The 14990-nt window shown below is 42.8% G+C and overlaps 1 protein-coding gene across 2 annotated transcripts in view; it reads right to left on the reverse strand.

Moving 5' to 3' along the window:
* Slc10a7 (solute carrier family 10 member 7) overlaps nt 1-14990 on the reverse strand; it is a 232370-nt gene that overhangs the window by 175123 nt on the left and 42257 nt on the right. The window lies entirely within an intron of this gene.

Genomic DNA, 14990 nt, shown 5'->3' on the forward strand with positions numbered 1-14990 from the left:
ACATTCAGATGCACACTTTATACAAAGTATGCAGATGTATATACATGGGTAGATATTCCAGGCATAGATACACATGCCCATGCCATACACATATGCCCCAGATATGTAACTAAAGAGGTAACTCAGACATGTTGCAAAAGGATCACTTAGAATGAGTTCCACCCCATATAGTCTAAGGCAAAACAGCATAATTGTGTGTGTATGATGTATGGTGTGTATGTGTATATGTGTGTGTGTGATGCATATGTGTATGTATGTATATGATGTATATATGATGTGTGCTATGTGTGTGTGATACATATGTGTGTGTGTGTGTGCTGTGTGTGTGTGTGTGCTGTGTGTGTGATACATGTGTGGTGAGTGTATGTATATGTGTGCATGTATGATGTGTGATGTGTATATGGGGCGGGATGTGATGCATGTGTGGTGAGTGTATGTATATGTGTGTGATGTGTGCTGTGTGCAGCTTTGTGCTCAGAGACCAGAGGATGCAGGTCCTCTGCTCTATCACCCTCCACTTCATCCCCTATGACAGAGTATCTTACTGGGCCTGGAGCTTGCAGATTTTCAGCTTGACAGGGTAAGCAGCAGGTCCCACTGGTCCTCCAGTTTGTCACCACTCCCACATCCACACACTGCACTGGGGTTTGAGGTGGGCGCTTGCATGTTCAGTTTTTCATGTAGGTACTAGGGGTGCTCATCCTTGTGTGCACAGGCATTCCTATCCACAAACCACCCTCAGCCATAATGTACATAATGTACCTTTTAGAACAAGCTGTCTTTTTCTACAGTCACACCAAATATTTAACCTTACGCTTCACAAAATTTCCAATAAGGAATTAAAATGGTGTGAAGTTACATTTTAGTGGAAGCAATCTTGTGGATTCTCTTTTTTTAACCAGACATAGATAACTGTGATTGGCTTAGAAAGCCCTTGACAATCCCTGATTTTATGCACTTGCTGACCTTGAGGGTTGGAAACCCTCCTTGTAAATCTACAAGCCTCCCTTACCGCAAGCAGGCATGTTGGGAAAGAGGATGGCAAGAACAGCAGCCGCTTTTCAGTCCCTGTGTGCACAGGCTCCCTGCACGTGCCAGCCTAGTGTGGATCATCCCATGCAACAGGAGAGTTAAGTAAGAAAAGACACACGAGACGTGTGCAATTTAATGCCCAGTCATAGGCTATCCTCAAACTTCCCCACATCCACGCTTTAGGAATTAGAGAACAGTTTCCACCCCTTCGACTGCAGAGGACCAAGAATTCCAGCAGGCTTCTATGCATCAAACCCCACCAGCTGCATTAGAATGAAAGCTCACCACAAACTCTGAGCGATTCCAATGTGTCTCAAGTCCCAGTCACAGAGGACTGGGAAGGAGCCATGTCATCTATCCCTAACTGAGGAGCAACTGACAGACAGCTGATGCCTCTGAGTGAGAGAGAGAGAGAGAGAGAGAGAGAGAGAGAGACTGAGACTGACTCTCAGGAAGGTTGTGGTCGTTAGTAGTCAACCATGCTCCAGTGGAAAAATCTACATCTACCTGTGAGTGTATGGGCAGCACACATTGAATTTACTGGGTTATTTTAAAAAACAGAAGCCAGGAAGTTGGGAGGTGGGGTGGATCTGGCAGGGGCAGGGAGTAAATAGGACAAAGTACAATTTTGAAATTCTTAAAGAATCAATAAAAATATTATATTTAAAAAAGAAAACTCCACTCATACAAAAATGCATAAAGCCAAGAAAATATCCTAACCTTTTCCTCACCTCTCCCACTCCAAAAGATACCCCTATAAGCAGTATTTTAAGCCTGTATCAAAAGTGAGGACAATAAAAGTGACGGTTTAACACAAAATATAAAATCCTTAAGTAGCCTTAAAACATGGCAGAATAACTGCAGAGTTAAGTACTACGGGATAAAGATGCGGGCAGGCGGGCAAGGAGGCTACCCCTGCCTCCCAGTGAGCTACACCATCTTCATTCCCAGTACCAGCTGAAGTGTGTGAGGAGCACACCCCAGCAGCAAGCCCCAAACATCAGTAATGAAATCAAGACCAACAAAGAGACAGAAAAGAAGGGCTTGGCGGGGCATTATGAGAACTTCCAAATAAACTTCCCCTCTACTCAGAATGGGTAAAATCTTCCGGCAGATTTCCGGCCCTCATTTGCATAGCTGTGCAAGCCTATTCTCTCTTTCCTTCTTTTCCTTTCAAGCCCCTTTGCCCTTTCAATCATGAAGCATATTACTCCACTGTCAGGGCAAAGCAGTTCGGAACAACAGGGAACCCAGCTGGGATAGGAAGAGGGCAGCGGGCTCATGCATTAACATAATAATCCAACTGTGTTCCCATAGGCCCTTAGGGCAGACAGCATATTAGGTAGGCCTCCTGTGCAGACCCCGGCGGAAGCTGCCTTATCACCTGCCCATCAACCTGTGGCAGCCAGAGCAGGCTCAGTGGCGGCAGCCCCTGCCAAGCCGTGGTGCCCAATTACCTTACTACAGAAGACAGAAATCCATTTCTCTACGTCTGTTTAATGTGCTCCGTGCATTTCCTTATTTGTGACTTGAATCTGCACTTCGGCATCCTTTCCAGGAGGCTGACTTCTTGCTTTTTAACTTTTTTAAAAGTCTAGTTGTCTAAAGCCCATTCAGATACAGTAGGCAGAAAAGGACTCAGGGTGACAGAAAAACACAAAGCCCATGACGGTGAGAACCAGTTACCTAAAGATCCTTCCATCAAGTTAAAGAACTTGAAATATGTGGAGAGCCATCACTATCTCCTCAGGGAAACAGACCACCACCACTACCCCCTGTACACCCCAACTTTGCGGGAGGTGGGGGGATGGCAATCTTATTTCCTGTAGTCTCTCAGGAGAGATGCTAGCCCACTCATCGTCCCATGAGCTGTTGAGGGCACTCACCCCAGCAAGGAAAGTCTGCATAGATCACTACAATTTGCTAAAGAAAATCTGAGAAAGATATGAGTAAAGGATTTTTTTTTCCATTCTTAAATTGTTACTGGAGATCCTTATACAAAAAAGGATCCTGCATATACCGGCTCGATGGTATGCTTTTCACTGTGCACACGGGATATCATATATGCTGAGCTCCTGGTATCTTTGCTTTATTCTATGTGTGATTTTCTTTCCAAGCTTCAGTATGCTTAAAGTGATCAGTATGCTTAAAGTGCAAAAAAGCCGAGGGGTATGTGCCACCAAGAAGGGTAGCCATTACCTCACAAGCTTGTCTTCAAAACCCAACCCACAAAGCAGGAGTCACTTCAGTGATTACACACACCAGTCTAATTCCTTGAAATCACTAATTTAGAAGGCTGTGAAATAAAGGTGCATGGTGTGCTGTGTTTCATGTAGCCTGGGAAGGTTTAGAAGTATTCTACAGAGCCTTACTTATAAGTACAATATTGCCAATCTGGCTCCGGGGACATTCTCCACTGATCATGTGTTTCTAAATAAACCTGAGTTCCAGGGGGTTATGGGTATTTTAATAAAAAACGAATCCTCAAACAAAAATATATTTATCTACCATTTCTATGAATTTTAAATGTTAAGGAACCAACACTATTATTCAAGCCAACCAAGCTGGTGTCTTAGTGTGCAGTCTAATAATTAGGTAACACTTAAGAAAGGAGAGCTAGCGGGGAAGAGAGGGGAAAAAGAAAGAAAGAAAGAAAGAAAGAAAGAAAGAAAGAAAGAAAGAAAGAAAGAAAGAAAGAAAGAAAGAAAGGAGAGCTATATGGCGCAGGTCTCCAGAAGTTATGATCAGAGTCCCAACATTCCATTAGCAGCTGGGGGGGGGGGTACCCCACAGCTTGACAGTTCTGCATGTCTGTACACAGCAGACCGAGCTGATATGGGGAAAGAACCCCAGCATGAAGAGTTCTGTTTGCTCTTTAACAAACACCTGGGGAAAATTCAAATCAAGGAGAAGAAAAAACTCCTAAAACGGTTTTCTCGTGCGTGTAAATCTTGAGCTATTTAAATCTCAAAACAATATAATATGTTATAGGGTAGCGGAAGGATAAATACAAAATACCAAACTCCATTATAAATATTAATGTTTGTACGCGTGTTAAACAGCAACATTATACACACCCCTTCCTGACCTGCTGGGGATTCCGTGTGTTCTTTATTCTTCATAAATTCTTACATCTTGACAAAATGTAATAGATCTTCCAAGTCATTAGATGCAGAAACCTGATTTTTGATTAAAAGACAATAAACAACAGCTCTATGTAGTGGGGCCAGGATAAATAGGGGCACAGACTTTATTTCTTAGAGGGGCATGCTTCCTCTCTAGGGTAGACAAAAGAAATGCACTTGTAAAAACAAAAAACGTAGTGATTCCATTAGCAGGAAGTGAATTTTAATGTAAATAGCAATTTCTGCAGCAGCTAGGAGAATCTGGCTCGAAAACTGCAGCAAGAAGGTCATGGGGGTAGGAGCCACGCTTCTTTCTAGGTTTGGCAGTTCAACTTTTGATGAGCTTAAAAATCCTTAGAACATAAAGTACTGAACATAAACATTAAATTTTAACTGTGTAAATATCAACAGGAAACCCGTGAAAGATGTCTTGTTTATACTTAAGTACTAGATAGCAATTTAAATGTCTGTATCATCCCTTAGCAATGTCTCAGCTGAACTCTCCTGACATGAAACGAGTCATGCCTCCATTGGATTCTACCAGAGCACACTCCAGAGAATTGCTTCCAAGTTACCTCTTCTTCCTGGAAGGTTGATCTGACCCTCAAGAACTCCACCCACCCAGTTCAATTTGGTGTAGACTCAGCTCCGGAGATAGGAAGCAGCTAGTATATTCTGACATTTCTGCCAAAGATAAAAATTAAGTATGAAATATCAGAATTCCATGTTGAAATAGATGCCATTTTGCTTTGTTTCCTTCTGACTAGCCCTTCAGCTGTTGAGGCACAATACATTTTTCCCCAGGCAAAATCCCCAGGCTACAATAACTGAGTCTCATGTCTTCCAGGCAGTTTTCCAAACACTATCCTTGCGTATCTGATTATCCATCAGTTGTAGTTCTAGTTCATATTTAATCATGTAAATCATACTGTTAAAAAGGAAAAATAGTCCATTTAAGATATTACTCAGATACCAAGTTAATCTTCCAATGTTTTAATTGTTGACTACTGCCACATTTTTTATAAAACACAAACACTAGCTACATTTGGCCCTGGAGACAGGAGTCTCCCCATCAGCCATCCCTTCCCTGAATCCCCTTCCTCAGCCTCTCGAGGTTGACTGAGCATCAAAGACACCATTCCAAACAGCAGGAAATAATTTAGGTGAAGATGAACTACAACGCATTTAAATGAGGGAAATTTATTAAATAAATAAAAATTGAATAAACTGTTAAGAAACAAAAACTTTCAGACCATTATAGACTAAAAATAAGAACCATAAGGCTGTGTGCTCAACCCCAAGCTTTCCACAGAGAGAGAAATTTAAATGCGTTCTAACAAAACCAACTTGATTTACACTGCAAACATTCTCACTTAGTATGCAATTCTATCATCAAAGTTTATGGTTTGACTCCAATACCCATTCAAGTACTAAGTCATTATGCATGCAGTTGAGAGAGAGAGAAAAAGAGAGAGAGAGAGAGAGAGAGAAAGAGAGAGATTGATTCAAAAGCAGACCTTAACTGTCTGTTCTTACAATTTAGTTCTTATTTCTAATAAAAATAAAAATAAAAAAAATTACCTTTCATACAGATGATATGAAAAAGCACACACCAAGGGGGTAGGGTGGGGGTGGGAGTGTAAGAGGAGTGGACAATATATAAAGAACAAAGTAGAATAAACAAGTAAAAGAAACATGGGGAAAAAGCATTTTCAAAGCTCAGGGGAAAAGCATTTGTTCTGTAAGCCTGGGGACCTAAGTTCAAATCCCCAGCATCCATATAAAAAGCTGTGCATGCCTGTGAACAAAGTGGATGAGAGGCAGAGACAGGAAGATCACAAGAGTTAGATGGCCAGCCAGCCTAACCAAAACACAAGCTTAACACCACACACACACACACACACACACTACTCAACTTCCCAACACAGAAGACTCCTCAGCTTTCTAACTACAATAATATCTATTACAAAACAAATGGCCATTTAAATGGAGTGGGAGGGAGATTAGGAAGAAAAGGACAGGAATGTATGCATTCCACGTGTGCACTTAAGCATAAGGGAGCACAGGGAGATAGATCGCTGTGTGGGATACAGAAAGAGCTGCCCGCCCACAGGGGAGAGTAGGCCAAGTGATTGACAACACTGTACTGAGAAAAGTTTTTTCTTTAGGTAGCCCTTCTTAAATTAATCCACTCACTGAGGCACAGAAACATTTATGACACAAATGGATGGAAGTGGCTCAACCTGCACTTAAACCAGGAAGGCAGACAAGCACATTGGGTGTGTACTAGCATTGGTGTGTACTTCTGGGTGTGTGCTAGCATTGGTGTATACTACTGGGTATGAGCTAGCATTGGTGTGTACCACTGGGTATGAGCTAGCATTGGTGTGTACTACTGGGTGTGTGCTAGCATTGGTGTGTACTACTGGGTGTGTGCTAGTATTAGTGTGTACTACTGGGTATGAGCTAGCATTGGTGTGTACTACTGGGTGTGTGCTAGTATTGGTGTATACTACTGGGTATATGCTAGCATTGGTGTGTACTATTGGGTGTGTGCTAGCACTGGTGTGTACTACTGGGTGTGTGCTAGCACTGGTGTGTACCATTGGGTTGTGCTAGCACTGGTGTGTACTACTGGGTGTGTGCTAGTACTGGTGTGTACTACTGGGTGTGTGCTAGTACAGGTGTGTACTACTGGGTGTGTGCTAGCACTGGTGTGTACTATTGGGTATGTGCTAGCATTGGTGTGTACTACTGGGTAAGTGCTAGCAAGGGTGCTAACTGCAAGACAGAGAACAGTGTGTCAGAGTGAGAACACCACACCAAATCCCATTCTGAAGAGGAAAGAAACAAAACCAAACCAAAATCCACTACCTCCTTAGCACTTCCTGATGCAAGGGATACTTAACTCCAGAGAGATAAATCTATTAGTACCTATAAACTGCTACTAGGGGCTTCGTTTTCCTCAAGGACTTAAGAGAGAGAATCCAGCCGGGCGGTGGTGGCGCATGCCTTTAATCCCAGCACTTGGGAGGCAGAGGCAGGCAGATTTCTGAGTTCAAGGCCACCCTGGTCTACAAAATGAGTTCCAAGACAGCCAGGGATACACAGAGAAACCCTGTCTCGAAAAAATAAAATAAAATAAATAAAATAAAATAAAATAAAATAAAATAAAATAAAATAAAATAAAATAAAAGAGAGAGAGAGAATCCTTGACCACTACACAAAGAACACAAAGTCTGCACGCGCTACATGGCTAACACATATCTCCAATTATATTTAAAGACATTTTTACAGCCTTTGTGCCAAGCTTACACTGCCAGCTCTTAAAAAATGAATTGTAACATTTTAAAGCTCTAAGGCTGGCTAATCGAGTCTGATCACAGTAGTTTACAACGGCATCAGAGGAACTTTTATTAGCTGCTGTTGCTACATTATAATGCTGAACATAGAGAGAGCAAGTAGGAAGGTAGTTAGACCCATCAGCTACACTCTCACCAAGAGCCCAAGGCGCCGAAACGTCCGAATTGGATTCTTATATATTCCTTGGAATAAATTCAGCTACACATTTTTAAAGGTCCTAGAATTAGGAATGACCTAATAGCAAATGTATTCATGTCTCCCAAATGTAACTAAAGAATGTAAAGTCTCATGGGTGAGGCAAACAGGAAAGGATGTTAAGATTTTTTAATAAGCATTAGTAATACCGAAGTGAAGGGCGTCTATGATTGGTAAGGGACAGAGTCCCACCACTAAGATGTATTCTCAATTCATTTGAAAACCAGGAAGCGGTGCTCCCACATCCAACTCCAAAACAACAGTGTGTTAGGAGGGACTGAAAACCAGCCCCTGTCACACAGAAGCCAGCCAGCCCCTCACCAGTGGTTTCTTACACTGTGACTCACAACTGCAATGCCCCCATGGTCACAGCAGATGACGATGATGCCCTTCTGATGGCTCGTGGCTGGGGCTAAGAACAACAGTTGAGGGATTTAAATCAAATGAGCTCTTTTCATTTCAGGTTTTTTGGATGGTAAACTCCCAACTAGATACACAAAAGAAAATTGATCCAAACTGAAATAAACTCTCTAAAATTTAAGGTTATTCCAACAAAAGGGTTAATTAGGAAAACAAATTTTCTCCGACTGTTAATAATGGGAACAACACACACTATGTGCCCATAAGTAATGCGCAGGTATCTTTGATCTTCAGCCCCACGCGGTTTCTACTGCCTACTGTAGCCTGGCCTCTGGGACTCTCTTAGAACCAGACATCTGGCTACTTTGTTGTTTCAGACTAATCTCCTCCCGAGAGAGCTCAAAAAAAAAAAAAAAAATGACACCAGGCAAGGAGGGTCCTGGCAGGGAAAAACATGACAATATTAGCAGATTCCTTTCTAGTGGAGAGAGTACCAAATAGTCTTGGATTTCTATAGGTCCTCTGGAGCACCTCGGCCCTGGGCTTTACCCTGGCATGATTTTAAAGGGATGTATAGAGTACCATTAAGGCCCATCAATCATCTTGCAAGTCCACTGAATGTTAATCACAGGCTATTGTACTGTGATGAGAAAGTTGTGGGGAAAATATAAATCAGATTAACTCTTCACCCATCTGTTAGGGTTGGGCGATGCCTGATAAGACAAAGAGTTTTAATTGTTAGCTGAAGGCTACACTAAAACTATGGGACAGTGTCTGAGCTCTGCAAACACTGCTCATGCCTCCGGTCCAGCCAACTCCCTGGCCTGTTTCTTTTTTTAGCCGGGACTTTTCATTTTTCTAAGGAATCTCTGGCACCAACCTCCTGGAAAGGTTTTATAAAGTGGATTTTTTTTCTGCGGAAATGAAATAGTGCGAAGTGATGCAGGCTAAACAATTCAAAGTCAAGGATAAAAATGGTATTTTTGTAGCGATGGAACCATCAATATTTTCCCCAAGGCAACAAATTACCATGAATATCTTAATACCTGTTTAGAGATTATTATTCAAGACCTAAAATCTATACAACAGAGGAAGAAAAAAATCATTTACTGTTTGCTCGACAAATAGAATATAAATCAAGTAGGATAAATGCATGATATGAATCTGACACTTCATCCTAAAATCACATTTCACATTCACAAATCACATTCTTACATATGATTGCAAACTTCGGCAATATTTGAAATCACATGAGCACTGTCACATGGTATTCGTATTGCTCTTATGTGGTGACAGCACACTCACCAGACTGTCAAAATGCCCAAGAGGCTCATCCCGGGCCTACTGTAGAGGGAAATTCCCTTTTTTTTTTTCTGTAACTATCTTCTTAATGATACTGATATGAACGATGCAGCAATTTCAACCTTATACTATCTTTCACGGTAAATTCCAAATGCCCTATTTTATCGCAGTAAAACCTACTCTAATATCCACTGTAACAAAATATCAACTAGGATACTCAGGAAATACAACCTACGATTGTAGGTAAATAGCGGCTGCTTCTTCTTTTCCTTTTCCCTTTTCCCTTTTCCCTTCTCTTTCCCCTCCCCTCCCCTCCCCTTCCCTCTCCTCCCTTCCCCTCCCCTCCCCTCCCCTCTTCCTTCCTTCCTTCCTTCCTTCCTTCCTTCCTTCCTTCCTTCCTTCCTTTTGGAGGCAGTTCCTCTGTATAGCCCTGGCTGTCCTGGAACTCCATCTGTAGACCAGGCTGGCCTTTAATTCAGAGATCCGCCTGCCTCAACCTCCTGAGTGCTAGATTAAAGGTGTGCGCCACCACGTCCCATGGTAAACAGCTTCTAAAAACTAAGGAACAAATGTATTACTGGCATCAGATTATCAGAATTCAAAACCAAGAGTTGGTAGCTAACACTGAGGAAATCAGTATCATTTGTTGTCCTGAGACAAGGCTTCGCCCAGCTCAGGCTGGCCTTCAACTCCTGACCCCTCCTCCTTCCCAAGTACTGGGATTACACATGTCGTGTGGATACCAAAAATTAGAAATCTTAAATTGAATCAACCAAACATGACATTCAATTTAAAAGGCAAACACAAGGAATTTCTTTTCTTACCACAAAGGAAATGCATTTCTTTGTGTATTCAGGCAAATCCTCAAATGAGTTAATGGTATGCATATACATACATACATTGTTTACATTGGTGTTCTGCCTCCATGTATGTTTGTATGTGGGTGTCAGATCCCCTAGAACTAGAATTATAGACAGTTGTGAACTGCCATGTGGGTGTTAGGATTTGAACCTTGGTCCTCTGGAAGAGCAGCCAATGCTCTTGCCCTCTGAGCTATCTCTCCAGCCCCTCTCCATTTCTTTAGAGTTTCATATGTGAACACAAGCTTAAACACAGTCTGAATTCCCCAAGACTACCATCTTACCCCTGTTTCTTGATCTACTGAGAAAAAAATACATGGAGAAAAAAATGAAATGAATGAAAATTAGTTTAAATCAATTTCCCATAGGTTCAATCCCCCAGATCACCCAGGAACTTAAAATTTCATTTGACTATGTCTCGAAATTTTCTTTTCTGGGTAGGAGGTGTGCACGTGTGTATACACATGTTCATATGTGTGGGTGTGTATGAAAGCAGGTCTGTTTGCAGATAGATGTGTGCACATGCCTGAGGAAACCCAGGGTTGAAGTCAATTGTCTCCTGTGGGAGCCTTCCCCTATCACTTTGCACCTTACCAGTGGGGCAGGACCCCTCAGCTGAAGTCACAGCTCACAGTGACTTCCAGCCTGGCTGGCCAGCCTTTCTCAGGGATTCTGTGTCTCCATCTTTCCAGTGCTGGGAATACAGGAAGTCACCAGGCCTACTCGGCATTTACCTAGAATCTGGGGATCTGAACTCCCGCCCCCAAGCCTGTATGGCACCAACCACAATGACATCTTCCCAGCTCCTTGAAATCTGTGAGCTTTAACAGCTCCAGGCCCCTTAGCTGACTAGGCATCTCCCTGCACCACACAAAGAAAGCTGATTTGATTCATTTCGAGAAAATTGCAGAGCATTCCTTCAAAAATAATAATAATAATAACAATAGTGGTCACCTAAGCTTTAGACCTTGTGAGACCCTGTGCTCACAGCAGAGTGGGGTGGGGAGTACAGTCTGAAGGTTTCCTAGAAGGCTGGTGTTGGGAGGCAGCATGCCGAGAGACATCCTGGTGGACCTCAGGAACGCCATCTGTACAGTGTCTCCTAGACTGCCTTCAGATACTGACAAGCTCCAGCAAGCTACTCAACCATGGAAGCTTCCTGAAGAAGACATTGTATAAGGGCTGCCTCAGTTACTGGGTGTCTAGGACAAGCTGGGCTGTGGTAGCACACACCTTTAATCCCAGTCTGGTCTACAGAGCGAGTTCCAGGACAGTTAGGGCCACACAGAGAGACCCTGTCTCGGGGTGGGGGTTGTGGAAGAGTCTAGTTCAGGGCTTGAAAATTTCAGAGGATGTCCCGCTTTGGTCTGAAAAAGCGCTTATACCCAGAGGAAGTGACTGCAGTGACAATAAGAATGACGGTGACAGCAAAGGGGTCAGAGCCATGCTTCTAAAGGTCTAGCTTGCTCAGTGGAGGAAGGGAAAAGACCAAAGGTCCAGGAGGACATCTCGGTGCACAAAAACACATGCAAGCCTGAGGATAGGAATTCTATCAGAAAATCCACAGCAGGAAGAGAGAACTGGCCCTCGACCTCTGACCTCCACATATGCACCGTGGCACATGTGTGCACCTATGCATGTGAGGAACACAAACAAATATACAAATCATGGTTAAAATAATTCAAGTCACCAGAAAAGAGAAGAAATGCCAAGGGTAGAGTGAGGGAGGAGAGAGAAACACTCAGAGACAGAGGCGCTAGTTTTGGTTTTTGTTGTTGTTATTGTTGTTTTGTTTGAGACAGTTTTGCTTTACAGTGCAGAACGACCTGGCATTCACAGAAATCATATGGCCTCACACCTGAGGTACTAGGATTCCAACTGGAAGCCACCATACCTGCTTAAAAGAACATTTTAAAAAATACAAGGATAAAAAGTGATGGGGCAGGAGCTGGAGAGATGGGTCAGCAGTAAAGAGCGCCTGCTGCTCCTGTCCAGGGCAGGCGCTGGCTCCCAGCACCCACGTCGGGGAACCCACAATGGCCTGTGACTCCACTTCCAAAATCCAACTCCATTCTCTGATTCCCCTCCCTTCTTCCATGGACACCTCTTGTATGTAAGCGGCGCAAATGCATACACATTCGAGCACACACATACACACATTAAATAATTTAACGAATACACACCTTTTAAAAGTTAGGTAAATGTGTATAATTCTCACTTTTTTTTTTTTTTTTTTTTTTTTTTTGGTTTTTCGAGACAGGGTTTCTCTGTGTAGCCCTGGCTGTCCTGGAACTCACTTTGTAGATCAGGCTGGCCTCGAACTCAGAAATCCGCCTGCCTCTGAATCCCAAGTGCTGGAATTAAAAGCCACCACGCCTGGCTCTCTTCTCACTTTTACAAAATGAAAATCTTGTGAGCCAAGTCAGTCAAAGAGAGAAAATAGGTCATTTTTCCTCAGCTTATCTTCATTTAAAAAACAAAACATGATTTTTCTACACCAACAGAAAAAATAGTACACTGAGCTCCTAATCTTCGAAGCAATAACATACCAGTCAATAAGATAATGCAATATTCAATTAGAGGTCATTCAGATAAGCTGTTGAGAGTAATGATTAATTTATTGCCAATTAATTGCATTCAATAGACTCCCCAATCACTATTACTTTATAAGCCAGTCTTCTAATAACGATAGCAATAACTTACAGTGTTTTGTAATTGGCAATGTGTGTTCACAAAGTTAAATTAATCATTTGACAAGACTGAATTAAGAACTATACACACTGGGGTGGGGGCAAGAAACATTTCATATAACCTAAGGAATGGAATGGATGTAGGGGTAAGGTTGACACATAGTAACAGCGTTTCTAACAGTGCATTTAATTTTTCCCTTTATTTAAACTATCTTTAAAGAAAAAAAAGTGTGTGGTGTCTTAACTAGAGTTTCAGATTCCCTTTATAACAGTTGATAAGGTGGGAAATATTTCCGTAGGATTGGCTGCCTGAGAGAGTTTGGAGCTGAAATCAAAACAAACACAGGACAGTGGTTGCCTCTGTGTGGGCGTGGCGGGGCCTCTGTGTGGGCGTGGCGGGGCCTCTGTGTGGGCGTGGCGGGGCCTCTGTGTGGGCATGGCCGGGCCTCTGTGTGGGCGTGGCGGGGCTCCTCAGCTTAGTTTTCAGCTTCTTCTCTGTAGGGGGCAGAATTCTTAAGACAGAACCTGCCTTTCCCTCCAACTCCCACCTGCACAGCCATTAGGGGGCCAAATGACTCTTTCACAGGGGTTACCCTAAGACCATCGGAGGACAGAGATATTTATATTATAATTCATAACAATAGCAAAATTACAGTTATGAGTTAAAAACAAAAACAATCGTATGTTTGGGGGTTATCACAACAAGGGACTACATTAAAGGGTCAGAGCACTGGGAAGGTTGAGAACCACAACTCTAGGATGATGCAGGACACAGGAACAGCCTGTGTCACTCACCACCCAATCAAACTTGCATCTCTGGGGCACCACAAAGCAATAACTTTGCCACCAGCTTGCCACAAGAAGCAACTTTTCAAGCTATTTGCTGGCTGAACTACAGTTGTTTCCTCCTTGGCTAGTTTCTTCTGCTCCCCATTGAGGTAAAACCATTCCAGCGACCAAGTCTCCACACAGTATCTGAGCTCACCTTCTCCACCAGACCCAGTCCCATAAATCTTCCAGAGTTTGCTATCCTGATCCCACAGAGCAAGTCCCAGCCACACTGGGTAAGAACGTGTGTCATTCACATTCAAGAGCCAACTCTTCAGAGAGCTCTGTAGGCCCATGATCCCTTACTGACCAGGCTCACCCATTCACAGTCACCAGACCAGTATCTCTCACCCCTTAGTAACTGCAAGCACTAGCAATCTGTTCTGGTAGTGCTGACATCTACTCCTTAGACAAGTACTAAGCCAATCACTTTAGTGAAGAACCGACATGGCACTGGGATTTCAGTAGAGCTAATAATAGAGTTTTACTTTTGGATGAGGGATGGAAGTGTCCTGATGAGGTCAGGAATTCCTAGCTGTGGGACCTGAAACAGGTTTGTTAACCTCTCCATCCTCATTTGCCCAACTATAAAATTGGCATAGTGTAACACTATACAGATAAGATAATTAACACAATTGTTAGAGAAGTGAAAAAGCTAAAGAGTGCTTTGTACAACATACCTAATATAGAAAATGGATTTATCACAGTAAGTGACCTAAAAAGAGTATTCTCACATATATTTAAATCTTAGATAGACTAGAGCTTCCATAAAGGAGAAACTGTTCATTTTAAACAATGGGCATCAACTTCATTCATTTAAAAAAATAAAATTTATCAGACATATGTGGTAACATAAGTCTATAACCCAGCACTTAGGAGGCAGAAGCAAGATGATCTCTAGTTCAGGGTCAGCCTGGGCTACACAGGGAGTTCTAGGCAAACCTGGCCTACACAGTGTATCCTGTTGTGTTGGCTAGTGTTTATGTCAACTTGATACGGCTAGAATGAGTCATCAGAGAGAAAGGAATTTCAATTGAGAAAATGCCTCTGAGTAGGCTAGAGGCAGGCATGTACGGCCTTGTCTTATTTAGTGATTGATGGAGGAGGGCCCAGCCCATTATGGGCAGCACCATACCTGGTCAGATGGTGGGGGGTTCTGTAAGAAAGCAGGCTCTGCAAGCCATGAGGAGCAGGCCAATAAGCAGCACCCCACCATGGCCTCTGCATCACCTCCT

This window comes from Mus caroli, unplaced genomic scaffold (assembly GCF_978045245.1).
Source record: "Mus caroli unplaced genomic scaffold, Mus_caroli_1 scaffold_10, whole genome shotgun sequence".
NCBI classification, from domain to species: Eukaryota; Metazoa; Chordata; class Mammalia; order Rodentia; family Muridae; genus Mus; species Mus caroli.